The sequence below is a fragment of the Neopsephotus bourkii genome, unplaced genomic scaffold (genome assembly GCF_033783945.1).
Source record: "Neopsephotus bourkii isolate Nb327-2 ecotype Australia unplaced genomic scaffold, CSIRO-AGI_Nbou_v1 NB_1749, whole genome shotgun sequence".
In the NCBI taxonomy this organism is placed as follows: domain Eukaryota; kingdom Metazoa; phylum Chordata; class Aves; order Psittaciformes; family Psittacidae; genus Neopsephotus; species Neopsephotus bourkii.
Window position 1 is genome coordinate 4,258,489 of NW_026902223.1, and position 13,942 is coordinate 4,272,430.

At 46.8% G+C, this 13,942-nt stretch overlaps 1 protein-coding gene and 1 long non-coding RNA gene across 5 annotated transcripts in view; one reads left to right on the top strand and one right to left on the bottom strand.

Moving 5' to 3' along the window:
- The window catches only part of COPRS (coordinator of PRMT5 and differentiation stimulator), a 168,149-nt gene extending 157,187 nt beyond the window's left edge, over nucleotides 1-10,962 (top strand). Inside the window, exon 8 of the transcript XR_009729045.1 lies at nucleotides 9,279-10,962. The gene's annotated coding sequence lies outside the window, so the exon portion shown is untranslated. The remainder of the gene's footprint in view (nucleotides 1-9,278) is intronic.
- LOC133225184 (uncharacterized) overlaps nucleotides 107-13,942 on the bottom strand; it is a 32,118-nt gene continuing 18,282 nt past the window's right edge. For all 4 annotated transcript variants that reach the window (XR_009729046.1, XR_009729048.1, XR_009729047.1 and 1 more), the window contains exon 2: nucleotides 107-1,697. This is a non-coding gene — a long non-coding RNA (uncharacterized LOC133225184). The remainder of the gene's footprint in view (nucleotides 1,698-13,942) is intronic.

Genomic DNA, 13,942 nt, shown 5'->3' on the forward strand with positions numbered 1-13,942 from the left:
TAGGGATGGCAACATCATGGAAGGCTGGGTCAGGGGTTAACTGCACTAGAAGCTGATGGCATCACCTGAGACCGAGTCTGAAAAATACCATGAATGCCTGCATGTTCTTTTCACAACACCTTTATTTTAGATATTACTGCATTTTTCCAGGCCAAATTAGAGGTGTGAATTGACACTGAACTTATAAAACCCAAACCTTGACTTGTTCTTGCAGTCTTAATGCAAGGCTTAGCCTGGGCACTGAGAAACACATCATGAGTCTGCTGGAAATGTCCTGAAGTGTTAAAGAGCTGCACTGTGTTATCCCAGTGTGTACCCGTGGGATATGCATGAGGGATCCTGCAGATCAGCCCCTGGCCACGTCCCCAGTGTCCTGCAGAGCTCTGCTCACCCACCCTCCGCTCTGACAGGCAGTGTGGCAACTGGAGGGGGTGCGTGTGACCTGCCTGGCTGGGAGAGCTGTTTTGGGAACAGCTGGGATAAAAATAGCACCAACCCCCTGTGCTGTGCTCTCCTGTTCACCACACGCAGTCACATACATGAAGGGTTTCATCCGCAGGCTGTGTAAGAAACAACTGGAAACTTGCAGCTTGCTGTGAGGTGCAGGGCACAAGGATACAAAGCACTGCAACAGCCTGTCAGACATTTGTATTTGTACAGGCCAGCTTCCCATAGCATGTAAGGAAAAGATCCATTCATCAGGGCCCTGGCTTCAGGATGAGCTGCGGGAGTTACTCTGTGCACATCCAGCGGTAGAGGCTCAGACTCATCCTTCTGGCTTTAAAATCCACAAGTGGGTTCTCTTCACAGGGGCAGAGCTGAGATAGGAAGAAGCTGGGGAGGAGTATTCCAGTATTTCAAAGCAAAAACATGTTTATTTTTACATATATTCTTATTTTGAGTAAGGTGGTGATACTAAAGATAAAAACTGAACCATAGAAACACATCCAAAAAAGTTACAAACCCTCATTCCCGATCTTCCTGTTTTCAGCACAAAATATTCCACTGTAGTAGGTTGTTGCTCAGTAGCCCATTAGCAGTTGAGGTGATTGGCGGATATCAGGATCAGAACAGAAGGAATGAATTCCATCCACCCATCTTGCCAAGGAATATTCAAGCTCTTCAATCTCGTTTCAGCATCAGCTGGACATGAGAGTTGCTAGATGAAGGAATCCTTGTGGAGAAGAGCAGAGGGCCTGGGGCTTCCTGTAATAGGGCAGCCTCAGAAATCAAAGGTCTCAAAGCAGTCATTCCTGAAAGAAACAATTCCAAAACTTCCAAAACGTTCCTGGAATCAGCCACAGGGAAGAGCATTCCAGGACAGTCCTGTGGGGCCTTGAGCAGCCCAAGTTTCTTTGTTCCCAGCTGGTTGATCAGTACACATCCTCAGCTGATAGTAATGTGCCTTTCTTGCGCCCATTGTCTCATCTAGTCACAGTCACTGAGATAAGGATTGTTCTTTAGGGCTTGCTTACACAGAGGAGCTGGGGACTCTGCAACAGCTATGGCAGGATGACTTCATGTGAGCACATTGCACAGCAGCTGGTACAGCCCCTGGTTCATACCGTACCTGCACTGGAGCAGTGTCACCTTGGCAGCATCCTCACAACGTTCAGCGAGACCTGGGACTCACTGCAGGGTTTCATCACTTCTCCTTTACAGAGAATTCAGCTTTAAGGAAAGCAGATGAAATGCTCCTAAGAATAACAAATAACAAATGAGTAAATCTTGCTCCAGAGCCATATAATCCAATTAAAAACAGGCAAGTGCTATGTAAAAGCAAGTCTATGTAGTCACTACAGACAAAACCATGCGTTTCTAATCTATTGGCATAGGCTTATAAAGCAGAATTAATTGATAAACATATTGATTAATTTATAAACTTGATAAAAGTCTGAAACAAAACCTTGCCAAAAAAGTAACAATCCAACCAGACTGTTGGTGCTGTGAGGCCAGACTGGCTATGGACAGGTAACTCCAGGTGGAGTTCCTAAAAGGGAAGAGCTTTGAACACTGTTGCAGAGTTCAGTGAAAATAACAACTTTTACTCAATATATAGAAGCTCTCAGAAATAAAGCATTAAGAGTGCATAAAGATGGCAAATAATTTAATATTATGGTTCTATTTAACAGATTGCTTCTTTGCAGGCAATTGCTGCATTCTGGGCTGATCTGGAAAATTAAGAGTAGAAAATAAAGCTCAGAGAGGGGTGCTCTGGATGAGCAAAGACCTAGAGCAGTTAGCTGAAAGAGGAGTACAACTGTGACTGGAGGTAGGGGTGGTTTGGGCTCTCTTTGGGGTTGGGTTGTGCCTCTCTCCAGTTGCATTTCACGCAGCTGGGGCAGGGAATGCAAGACAGAGCAGGGAGAAAAGCGCTTGGCTTGTTTCACTTCCCCCCTTTGTGTTGCAGCTCCCATGCCCTGAGCTTCATACACAGTACATGCTCCATAACCACAATTCACAACCATGCATCTTTCCAGCTCCACTCCAGCAGAACCTCTTTCTCCAGCCTGAAGCACTGCTCCCACTTGCCATCGCGCCTTCCCAAAGGCAGACCTGCCCCGCCACCCCAGGTGCTTTCCTTTGCAGGCCTCCCCGCACTGAAGGGCACAGTTGACCATTGCAAGAACAATAAGGATTTTTAGGGGCATTATGACTGGGTTAGTAAAACACAGCTGCCCCTGAAAGTCCCTCATTTTTCTTGCTGCCGCTCAGTCTGTCCCCAGGAGGGCAGAGTCTCACAGGGTCCCTTCTCTGCAGCACGGCTGTGCCGGCTCATGCTGGCACACACGGCTGCTGATGTGCCCAGCACCAGCCCCGGTGCCAGCCGTGACACAGTGGAACTGCTTTGTCATCCCCACAGGCTCCTCCTAAGCAAACACCACGCTCTGAGAGCAACGCCAGCTGGTTCGTCTGCCACTGCAGAGATGCCATCAAACACAGCCTGGCACAGCTCGCTGCAGGCAGCCCTGAAATACCCCAGAGCAGCGGCAAAAGGCAGCAGCACCACCTCATCCTGCAGGTCCATGTCGTGCCGGCAGTCAGGTGAGCACTGGCGAAGGGAATGTCCAGGGGAAGCAGAGATCCCAGAGCTGACCAGCTCAATGCAAAGGCAGCGCTGCACATCCTGCTCTTCCGTATCATGCAACCTGCAATGCCCAGGGTGCTTGAGCAGGTCACACACATCTGCCCAGTCTTGCAGCAACTGTTGCTTTTAATCTAGTAAGCAAGCTGGTTTGTTCATTAGGGAATTACTGCTGGCTTCACAACTTGAACCTGAAGTAGTATCTAAAAAAGGTCTGCAAGTTCCCTGCTACAAGGTGCCAAGAAGTTGGCTGGGAATTTTCAGCCCTCATTCATACATCTTCCTGGAGAGCCCAGCCCTGCCTAGCATATCCTTAGGCAGGGAGCAGTGCTTTCCTATTAATTCATCAATACTTTGGATTTTGATGGGGGTGGACTCAACAGAAACCATAGGCAGATTCCCACAGTTCTGCTGTTTCTTCCCATAAATTCTCCACAGGATGCTGGGATGGACCCAGTCTCACCCGTCCTAACAGGGGGTGACCCTCTGGAGCAGCAGGCAAACTGGCATCCAGAAACCCTTGAGAGCCTGTCCTTACTGTACAAAGCCACCTTACCTCCATTTACAATTTCTTCTGAGGCTTGCAAGTCAAATGAAAGCAACCCCTATGCCCTGATTTGGTAATAAAACATGAGCCCTGATTCTGATCCAAATATTATTTGCATTGTTGAAAAAATTACAACAGCACTATAATAATAATAAGGAAAAGCAGCAGCCCTCTGAATGCTAATGACGTTGGTGCCCTAAATGAAGCATAAAAGCCAGAGCCTGAAAGAAGCAAAGCATGACTCAGAGCGTCAGCAGTCCCACACTGAACGCAGCACTCATGACTGCTTCATTCATTTAAGGAATCAATTCCTTTGTAGTGAGCATCAAGTAGTTTTTAGGACTCAGATTAAAATGAGATACATGCTGGTATTATTTTCATAAGTTCTTTTTTTCTCCCCTCCTTTTCCTTAGATTGACATTAAACCACTCTTTGTAGATGGAAGGAGCCCCAGGCAAGGACCAGATCCCCTCAGCACTTGCTGTTATACCAACGCCCCAAGGAGACCACAAGCTCCAGACCCCACCGCAGCAGACAGAGCACACCCAGCGTACAGCAAAGCAGGTAATCAGAGTCGCTGCAGGTGTCAGCCTGGGGAGGGTATTTCACCCCGATTTTATTTTACTGGCATCGTGTCCTTAGCAAACCCAGCAAGGACGGGAATGTGCTGCTCCAGGGAATCCCCTTCATGGAGGCTTTATATGTTCTATGTGTTCCTTCTCAGACTGCGGGTGCTACAAGACAGGATTCCTGCCCAAGCTGCTCTCAGCTCCCTGCTGCCCCAGCTCCACTGCTAGATAAAGCACAACCAGGTTTTAATCATCAGAGCACAGATCTGTCTCTTAAGTTTACACCAATGTTATTCAGGCGATTCGGGATTGAAGTCTTTTGGTGCCTTGAATTTGAAACTCAGAAAATGCAAGAACAGCACAAAACTGAAGGTAGAAAATGACTGCAGTTTCTAGAATTCTTCCAGCTTTAGTCATGGAAGCGGATTGTTAGAAACAGACAAAGGCTGCTTCCCTTCGTTTTTTTAAGTGTGAATTTTGTCTTGACAGTTTCCTTTCAGAAACAAAAATTGAAAACAAATTGTCCTGTACACAAAACAAAGGGATGGATCCTCGGCTGGAATGGACTGGTATTACCAAATGAATAACACCCACTCACAGGAGAAACTCTGGCACATTTAACAGCAGCTGCCATCCAGCTCTGCCCGGACAAGAGCTTCAGCCTCTGGTTTTAGATGGCAGCAGTGTTTGCTCTTGGTAGCTTGAAAAAGATGAAGGGCTGCCTTCAGAGCAGCCAAAACCACACCACAGCTCTATGGACTCTGCACTGTACACTTCCCAGCGCTGCAGCTGACTCCAGGACATCATGGCAAGACAATAACTGATACCAGTGTGGCCCTGAAATTAATGAGCTGCTGTGGAGAAATGGTGGCAAAGGCGGCTTCCAGAGACCACTTCCATGGGGGTTGCCTTCTTAAAGAAGCTTGTTTCAGTTTCTTTCTCTCAAAACCAAGATCGGGCTGATCACCATCTTGAAAATTACAGGAGAGAGAGGTCCCTAAGAAAGTATTAACTGTGAAGTACAGGAGAACAAATCCATGACTGTCAGGATCCATCCCAGCCATCCTGCCCACAAGAGACACTGCGCCATAGCACAGCTGCACCAAGCGTTTGGGAGATGCCATCAGCCACGAACAGGTTGGGAAGAACAGCAGTTCCTGGCTTTACATTTCCACTTGTTTGCAGTGCTCAGCTGAGAGCATCACTTCGTGTCCCTCCCTCCCCCAGCATCAGCAGAGGAGCTGGTAAGACAGGGTTATTTTTAGGAGATGGTACATTCAGGTCCTGTTCATCTTGACTGGGTCCCTTTGAAAATTACAAAGTTTTATAAGCAAACACATTATGTAGACTTTCCACCGAGGCTGCTTTGAAAACGAGCCTCCCACCATTCAGAGAGCTAATAGCAGCTTAATAGTTGGAGTAGTAACATTTGATGCTACACTGACTTGCCTCATTATGGTGACCTCAGTAGCATTTATATGCAGAGGCCTTGGAGAACAAGGAAATCAAAGCAGCTAACTGACTTTAAGTATATAAAATAAAACAATTAGTCATTAAAAAGTCTTCTAGAGGCTGCCACATCTCACCCATCTCGAGTGGCAAGAGACCATTCCCTGGCTCAGGCTGGCAGTGAGGAGGATGGCAGCGCTGCCTGGTCAAATCACACAGCCAGACAAGCACGTTGGGAAAACACCCCCAGAGCAACCCAGAAGGGAGCTGGCTGGTGTGACAGCTAACAGTAACCTGGTTGGCACAAGGAAGGGAGAACACCAGGAGAAAAACACCAGGGGAGGGGCTGTGCCTGGAAGAGGTTACATGGCTCCTAGTAAATGAACCATGGCATGGCCAACCAGGCTGTCTGGCCACAGCTGCCCTATTAAAAGTCTCTTAGCCACTAAAAGAATGGGGCTTGCACCCAAACAGCCTATTGATAATGGTCTCCTGCTCATGCTGACTTTCAGACCATAGCCAGGAAGAGCCCGAGACCAGTTCTGCCCAGGAACCCACCATCACCTGGTGAGTTTGCTACTGCAGCTTAGCCCAAGGGTATGGCCCCCAGCACAGAGGGCTGGAGAGAGGGGAGCAGTTGGTAGGTGCAGGGATGGGGAGCAGCAGCGCACAGGGACCAGCAGTCCCGAGGAGTGCGTTACCGCAGCGCTGTGCCCAGACCGATCCCAAGACAGGAAAAGCAGCAGCCGTGCTGCTGGCATCAACCCACCACTGCTGCCTCCAGTTCTGCACGTACCTAAACTTCCACCAGCGACTTAGGAGAGAAGCTGCCAGCCGCAAGCTGCCCGGCTTGGGCTTTCCTGGGACAGAATCTGGTCTGTCCGGCACAGAGGGAAGCAGTTACAGGAGAGCAGCAGGAAATTGCCAAGCAAAGGGATTTTAAAATCATTTCACTTCAGACAAACCTACAGCATTCCCATAAGGTAAATGGCCACACCTTGCTCCTTACGCAGTTCTGCTAACAAGACCAGCTTTTCCATAGCTGTTCAAATCTAACGAGTCCTGGGTGCCTAACAAACTCTTCTAAGCTCATTTCCAAACTCCAGCCAAAAATCACTTTCTGATTCACCACTTTCTCAGGCACACCAGTATTTAGAGAACGCCTGCAGGCTGGTACAGCGCTGTACAAAGTACATAGGCACATGTTTAATTACTCCATGGACCAGGGATGTGATTAATCATATGCTCCAAGTTAAGCATGTGCTTAAGCATGTTACTGACCTGAAGCTTTAAGTAGATCTATCAGGTGTTCTGATGCTCCTCATTTTCCAATTCTTTGAGGTTCAGGAAGTACAAAGAATATAAGACTACTCCTGTGCTCACACGCTCCAAAGGATTCACCCAAAGTTTGGTTTCTGACTTTTTAATCACAACTTCTGTACCTAGTCTTCCCATATTTCACACCAAAACTGATAATGGGTATTAATATAGTGTGTAAATTATAGGAATACATTAGCATTAAAACATCAGCTATTTATTATCATTCAGAAGCTTTTAAAAAGCTTTGGGCTTAATTTTCACTTTGTCTGAGTATGGCTTCAGGCAAGAACTTCATTTGCACACTTTGGGATTAGGTCCCTTATGTCTGAGAAATGCACAAAGTCCTAACAAAAATATGAAGCATGTTATTAAAACTGCTGCTGCTGCTAGCAGTGGACTCATCACACGGAAGCACTCAAGCATGAAATGTGCATCAGCTATGGGTGGTCACGAAAATTCACATTTCATTAGCCAGTGTGCATGATCCGGGCATTTTTTCACTGCGCTTTTCCACCTTTCCAGCAATGGCTTATTCCCAGTTTATAATAATTTCAGGAAGGCCAGACTGCATCCATGGCCCAGGGAGGAGCGAGCGGAGGAGGCTGGGACCTGAAAGCTCCGCTTCTTGTTTTAACACACAACTGCCTCTGATGACTGAGGAGCTCCCTGCTCGGGGACCTGGATGGTCGGGCCAAGAGCAGGCGTGTGACCCACAGGCACTGCCAGCCTGAGCATCGCCATCAGGGAACACCCATGGCCAAGCTCACCCACTGGAATCACTGACTATTGACAAGCCAAGAGCCTTCAGTTAGAGCAAAGCATGTGCAAAGCAACTGTCAGCAACCAAGTGAGGGTGCCCAGGGTGTGATTACAGGAGGAGGCGCATGTCTCTGAAGGAAGCCGCCTTTGAGGAAGAAAACAGATACAATGACTGATAAATGTTTTGGCTGCACCTCCCACCTAATCCCATCACATGCTGTTTGTATCCAGTACATTGATGAAAAGCACCCATTTTGGATACCAGGACACACCAGAGAAGAGGTAAAAGCACAGTCACCATAGAGAGGTTGGCTAAGTCCAGATGCCTTCATGCTTCTCACAGAACTAATATGGGGACCTTGAGCTTTTAAACTATGTCAGTGCTTAAGATGTTGGTCTTTTGCTCTAAGTTTATATGCTTGCTTTTTTATAAAATGCAGTAAAATACCCTACAGAAAAATGCAGTCTATATTAGCAGGAGCCCAGCATTCATGCTCCAGGTTTGGGAGGGTTTCCGTGCCTTTTTCTCTCCTGTCAGTATTACTTCACAGTGGTAACTCCTGAAGTGTTTTTCTAAAGGGAGCAGATTGCCAGATACAGGTTCTGGAACCACTGGGAAAGCCACTGGTTTTGGGTCCAACCTTGTAGACCCAAAAGCTCCCTATAGCAGTAAAAGTCACAGGAGCACCCCCCTCATTTGCTGAATGTAATAAATTAACTAAAAGCTGATTGTTCAAACTCCCTCTGATGAGCATGATGAGAGCTGTACCTCAGAGGGTGCTGCCTCCCACCCTCATGGGTCTGACCCTGGAGCCATCTCTCCTTCCCTCTGCCTTGAGAGGGAACCCAGACCAAGGACCCACTTTAAGCTGATGGAGTTAACTGAGCTCCATTGTAGATGATTTAGTAATCATTTTGCCAGGTGCTCTTAATGACACACTTTAATTAGAATGAGGTGGTGTCAGTTAAAGCTCTACCAATGTCCAGGTTTGTGACTGCAATTCAATACTGCATAGGTTGCACAAGAAATTATTGGGAAAGGGGGAAATCTCTCTGAAAGTGCTGTTAATGAACAAGAGGCTTTGCTCCTACCCTTGCTGTGGTGAGTAAGGTTTTGGTTCATCAGAGTACTTTTCTGTGAGCATATGCAGGTCACTTTCCTTTGGTCTGACAGACTGCAGACATCACAGACCGTAAGCAGCAGGACTGGCTGGCAGGAGTGTGCAGAGTGTGGAAACCCTTTTCTGTCCACTCCCTGGTACTCTTGTTCACTTGACTTCAGGGCTGCCACCACCATCAGTGTACTCAGTTTCACTGTTCCTTTCAGCTCTTCACCTTCCTGGCTGCCAGGTAACCCCAGCACAGCTCAGCACTGCTGTTACGTTCAAAGCCATGGAATAGCGAAGCTGTAGCAAATTTCATTTAAGGGGAAAAATATATTTGGCCATATTTTAGTTGCTGTGGAAATTATGCTTGTGGGTGATGATTTCTGGAAGCTGTATCGGGATGTACTACCTTTTCACACCTGCACTAACCTGTTTTCTTCCAGGTATGGATTAACTCAGAGGGGAAAGCAGAGGGGAGAGGAAGATCTCAGTCACATCAATCCCGTTCATCTCCTGCACAGGCCGCATGAAAGAGGCACAGGAACTCTGATGGAATCCCTGCACAAGCAGGGTCCCTAAAGAAACACTGCTGATTTTGGGAGCCCGTCAGGTCAGGCCTTCAGGGGAATAAACCAGTGCAACTCCATTGCAGTCAACACCAACTTACAGCACAACTACTGCGCTTTGCAATGGCCTCATTAGATACATTTTTAAGCACTTAAACCTGTGCTTGCCGCCTGCGAACAACTGACCATCATCCAGCATTAATGTAACACTGCTAGCAAGCTAGTTACGAAATATTGCCACTTGGAAAACACACTTCGAAGTTAGAAAAGGATTGAAAGCCGCAGAATTCCACGTGTTTCTCAATGTATTGCTCTAAAATAATAGATGTGCTTATGGCTGTTCATCCAAAACCATCACCAGTCCCCAAAATGGGAGTTCAGGACAAATCCTGAGCTGGTGCAGATAGGGATATCTCCACTGGCTTACAGGAGCTGTTTTATTTAGCAACAGGCACACCTGCTGTTTCTTTGGAGAGCTGTAAATTCACTCCCTGATGCAGACAATCTACAAGCCCAGTTTATACTCTAAGATTAAATTCATATCAGATGTTTTGAAATTAAAGTGCAGTTTGTGTTCTTTGTGAAGGCAAGAATCTCTTAAAAGTATAGAGACATCCAAAACTTTATATAACCAGTATTACATAACACCTTAAACTGGCTCATAAGCGTTTTCCTTACTCTGGATTTATTACGTTTTTATTTGGGGCATGTGAAACAACTCTACACAAGTGCAGTTACTCACATGGGGCTGGGCTGGGAGCAGAGGAAGAGTTCACTTCAGTGGAAATTGTAAAGTGAGGAGCTTGTTACTGTGTTTGCAAAGATGTCTGCAAAGAAACACCATGAGGAAGATGTTGTTTCATTGTGTCTCACTGCCCTTAATGGCCATCGATACAGACATCAAATAAAGCCCTGGCAGGAAGGTAGAGACAGTGTTAGTTTAAAGGCTGAATGCCTGCAGAACCTCCGACTGCACACGGCATTAATGTCATAAATGTGTGTGAATGTTCTCATTCAGGCTGTAATTTATTCCCCAGGGAGATGCAAAGCTAGCTCAAATATGCTACAAGCAAACCAAACTCTTCCAGTGAAGTGAGTGCAGTATGTGAATCCCAGAGCTAAATTTAGGCTGGGGCTTGGAGTAATTCTAATCTCAGTGTAGCACTTTGAGTCGCAGCTAACAAATACTGTGAAATGACTCAGTGAAGTTCTGCTCCTTTGCTACAGTCTGGTTTGGATGAGGTTGTGAAAGCTCTTTATTAACTCAGATTTAAGGAATTCAGCTTATGTTACTCAGCTGAATTTTGTTGTTCATGCAGTCGTTTAAAACAATATCATTTGGTTTTAAAATGTAAATTAAGCTGGTTTTGGGGTGTGTGTGATAGTTCACGTGAAACACACACTCTTAATGTACTGAAAGCTCGTTATAAAACACCATTAACTGTGCTGCTGAATAATGCACAGCACTGGAAAAGAAAGGATGCTGAAATATCTACATTTTTTTCACAAATTACATTATCTGGGTTTATGGTCCAAGGTAAATTAAAATGGGCCAAAGCTCTCTTGTTTATTATGCCCCTTCCTGTTTCTTGTTCTGTACAACTGTTGTATTTGCATGGAATGCTGCCCTCCTCCAGAAGTATTTCCTTCAAACTGAACAGATGAAGTCACAATTATCCAAAATATCTTTGTAGTCAAAGCAGATTTTGTAATAGGAAACATTTTAAATGCAGCTGAGACTTCAGGACTACTTTTATGGTGTGTAAAAAGCACCCGTCATGCTGGAACCGAGGAAACTTTTCTCTTTCATAAACTATCCAAACGGCCTTTACAGTTTGAAATGGGGCATATTTTAACAGAACTACATTCAAATTCTTCTTTAGGAAACAATCTCTCTTTTCATACAAGATTTTTCATGCATGTTCTGGCTCCCAAGCTCCAGATCAGTTTGCCACGACTTGTTTCACTGGAATTCATCGGAAGACTCAAAAGCCAAGCGCCAAGGAGCCGAGCTCCTGGGCCCGGCAGAAACTGTCCCACCAATCCCTGCAGCCTGGAAAGTCCCAGTTCTCCGAATTAGCTGCTGCTTTAAATGAGAGATCCTAATCAAAGTCCTGGTTCCTGACACAGTTTCACTCTGTAAACTCTTGATTCATTTTCCAGCCCTGGTAGGTTGCTGTTGGCTCCTCCTGCTCGAGTATCAGCGATCGCTGCTGCGCTTCAAGAGAATTCCGCTTTGGGGAAATGGGATATTTTTCCAGATGTTTCAGCACGCAGCAGTTCTGCCTATCCCAACCTGAGCATCGCTCTGCAACGAAGCTGAGCAGTACACAGCTTCTGGAATTCATTCCTTCAACTGCAGCACTTGCATACTTGAATTTAACCCTGTTGACAGCATCGCGCTCAAAAGCCCTGTTCTCTGTGTAACAGCAGAGCGCCTTCCAGAGAGGGGTTTTCTTCCCCAAAACATAACACCATGACTAATTTTAGCAGCCCTCTGGGCCACTTGTATGTCAGTTCCTACAGGGTGCTGACTGAATTAAATCAGAGTGTTTTAAATGGTATTCCTCACCATATTTTAAAAGCTCTCAATCACACAAAGCCATCTCACTGAGTGAAATCCGCTTTCAAATTTTACTGTGTGAGGAAATTCCATACTTGGATCTGAAAAATGAGGGCATTCCTAGAGATTCAGACCAGCTGTAAGCACTGGAATGTCACGATTCCATTTGATCAAGAGGTCACCGGGAAAAGGATGGGAAGAATTCCTGCCCTACCTCTGGGGAACAGGACTGACCCTTCCATCAGATCAGACAGTTTGGGATAACATTCACTCCTTAACGTAACACCCGAAGCAGAGTGCACTCCTCATGGGCTGCCATCGGCACTGCAACTGGCAGAGCAAGGCTCTAAAGCTGTGCTCAGATGGGATGCTTTGTAATTAGAATAGTCCTAATGAATGTCAACAGTAGCAGGCACAACCTCGGATTCCAGAGTCCAGGCCTGGATCTATAAATGGTGTCACTAACAAATCAGTATTGGGAAAAGACTGAGGTCCTGCATGATGCCATGGAATGTGGGCACATCATCCACCCACATGGGCGTTCAGGACACCGTGAAGGAATTTCTGCCAAAGGAGAGGAAAAACAAAGGCCCATTGCCTGCTGCCACAAAAGGGAAAAACCTGACAGCCTAACCCTGCTAAACCAATAGGGCACTAAGATCCAAGTAAAATCCACACAAAATCACATCCACCAAGCAATGCCTTGGAAATACTTGGTTATTGAGTGCTAAAGAAATAGGCCCTGAATCCGCAGTCCATCAGGCAGGGAAGAGGAAGCTGCCTCCAGACCAGCATCACCCTGGCTCACTTCCTTCAGTCTGCAGCCACATGATTTCTTTTCCACACTGTTGCTGGCTCACACTAAGGTTTGTGTGAATGCACAGGCTGGTGACGGGATATAAAAGACCGATTCTGCCCTTAGCAAGGAAGGGTTTCCTACCCCAGCATCAGACACTCCCCTCCTTGGGATCCTGGCAGTTGTAATCCTGCTGTTGGTACCACCACATGCACACACACCCCTTTCTCAGTTGCTTCCCCAAAGCACATGAACCCAAGCAGAAAGCAGAAATCCCTCTGCTAAGGGATTTCTGCCTTACTAAGCAAAGCTTGTACCTGGCACAGGGGACAGGACTGTGCCTTGGGAAAGCCACGCAGATACCACCAGTCTGTCTCATTTTACGGGGATGTCAGTGACCTGCAGGAAGGGGCTGAGGCCTCAGAGAGGCCGGCAGAAGCCACCCTGCAGCCTCCTGTAGGTGCCCCAGCCCTCCTCCTCTCCCCTCTGGGAGCCACCACTTCTGGGTCCTCAGGAAGGGAAGTGACAAAATCAGCAGGAGCTGGAAGGATTTCCTCAAGCAGGCCCACAGTGGGAAAGGAAAAGCACATTCTCCTCCATGCCTGGTTTGCCTGGGTGTGTTTAAGAGCTGGCCTGCAGCGAGAGCTGGGCCAGGAATGAGAGATGGGCCCAGGAATGGTGAGGAAAGTGTCCCAGCAGGGGGATGCTGGATGTTTCACTCTTAGGGAATTGAGGCCTCACTAGGAGTGCATGGCTCCACCACACACATGTCCAGGCTCCCGTGAAAGGTGTCTATGAACAACAGAGCTGACACAAGCAGGGTCTCAGTCTAACCTGCCCCTCATTACATGGGCCTGTAACCCAGCCACTGTGCTCTGTGCCCTCCTGCAATATAAAATACAACCCTGGCTTGAAGGTCTCGCTCTGCAAACACAGAGGAACAGCGGTTCCTAAATTGCAGGCAAACATTTGACTTCACTCTGGGCAATTCAAAGAATATCCTGCACAAACCCCACCCTTCTGCCCAACAGCTCGAGCCCTTCATGCCCAGAGCGTTTTCTTTCAGGCCTTATCACCGATAAAATACAGCCTTTTTTTTTGTTGTTGAAGGAGCAGAACCTGCCAAATATTTACCAGCTCTTTCAGGAGGCTGCAAATGTCACTGCCACAGTGTAATAAACT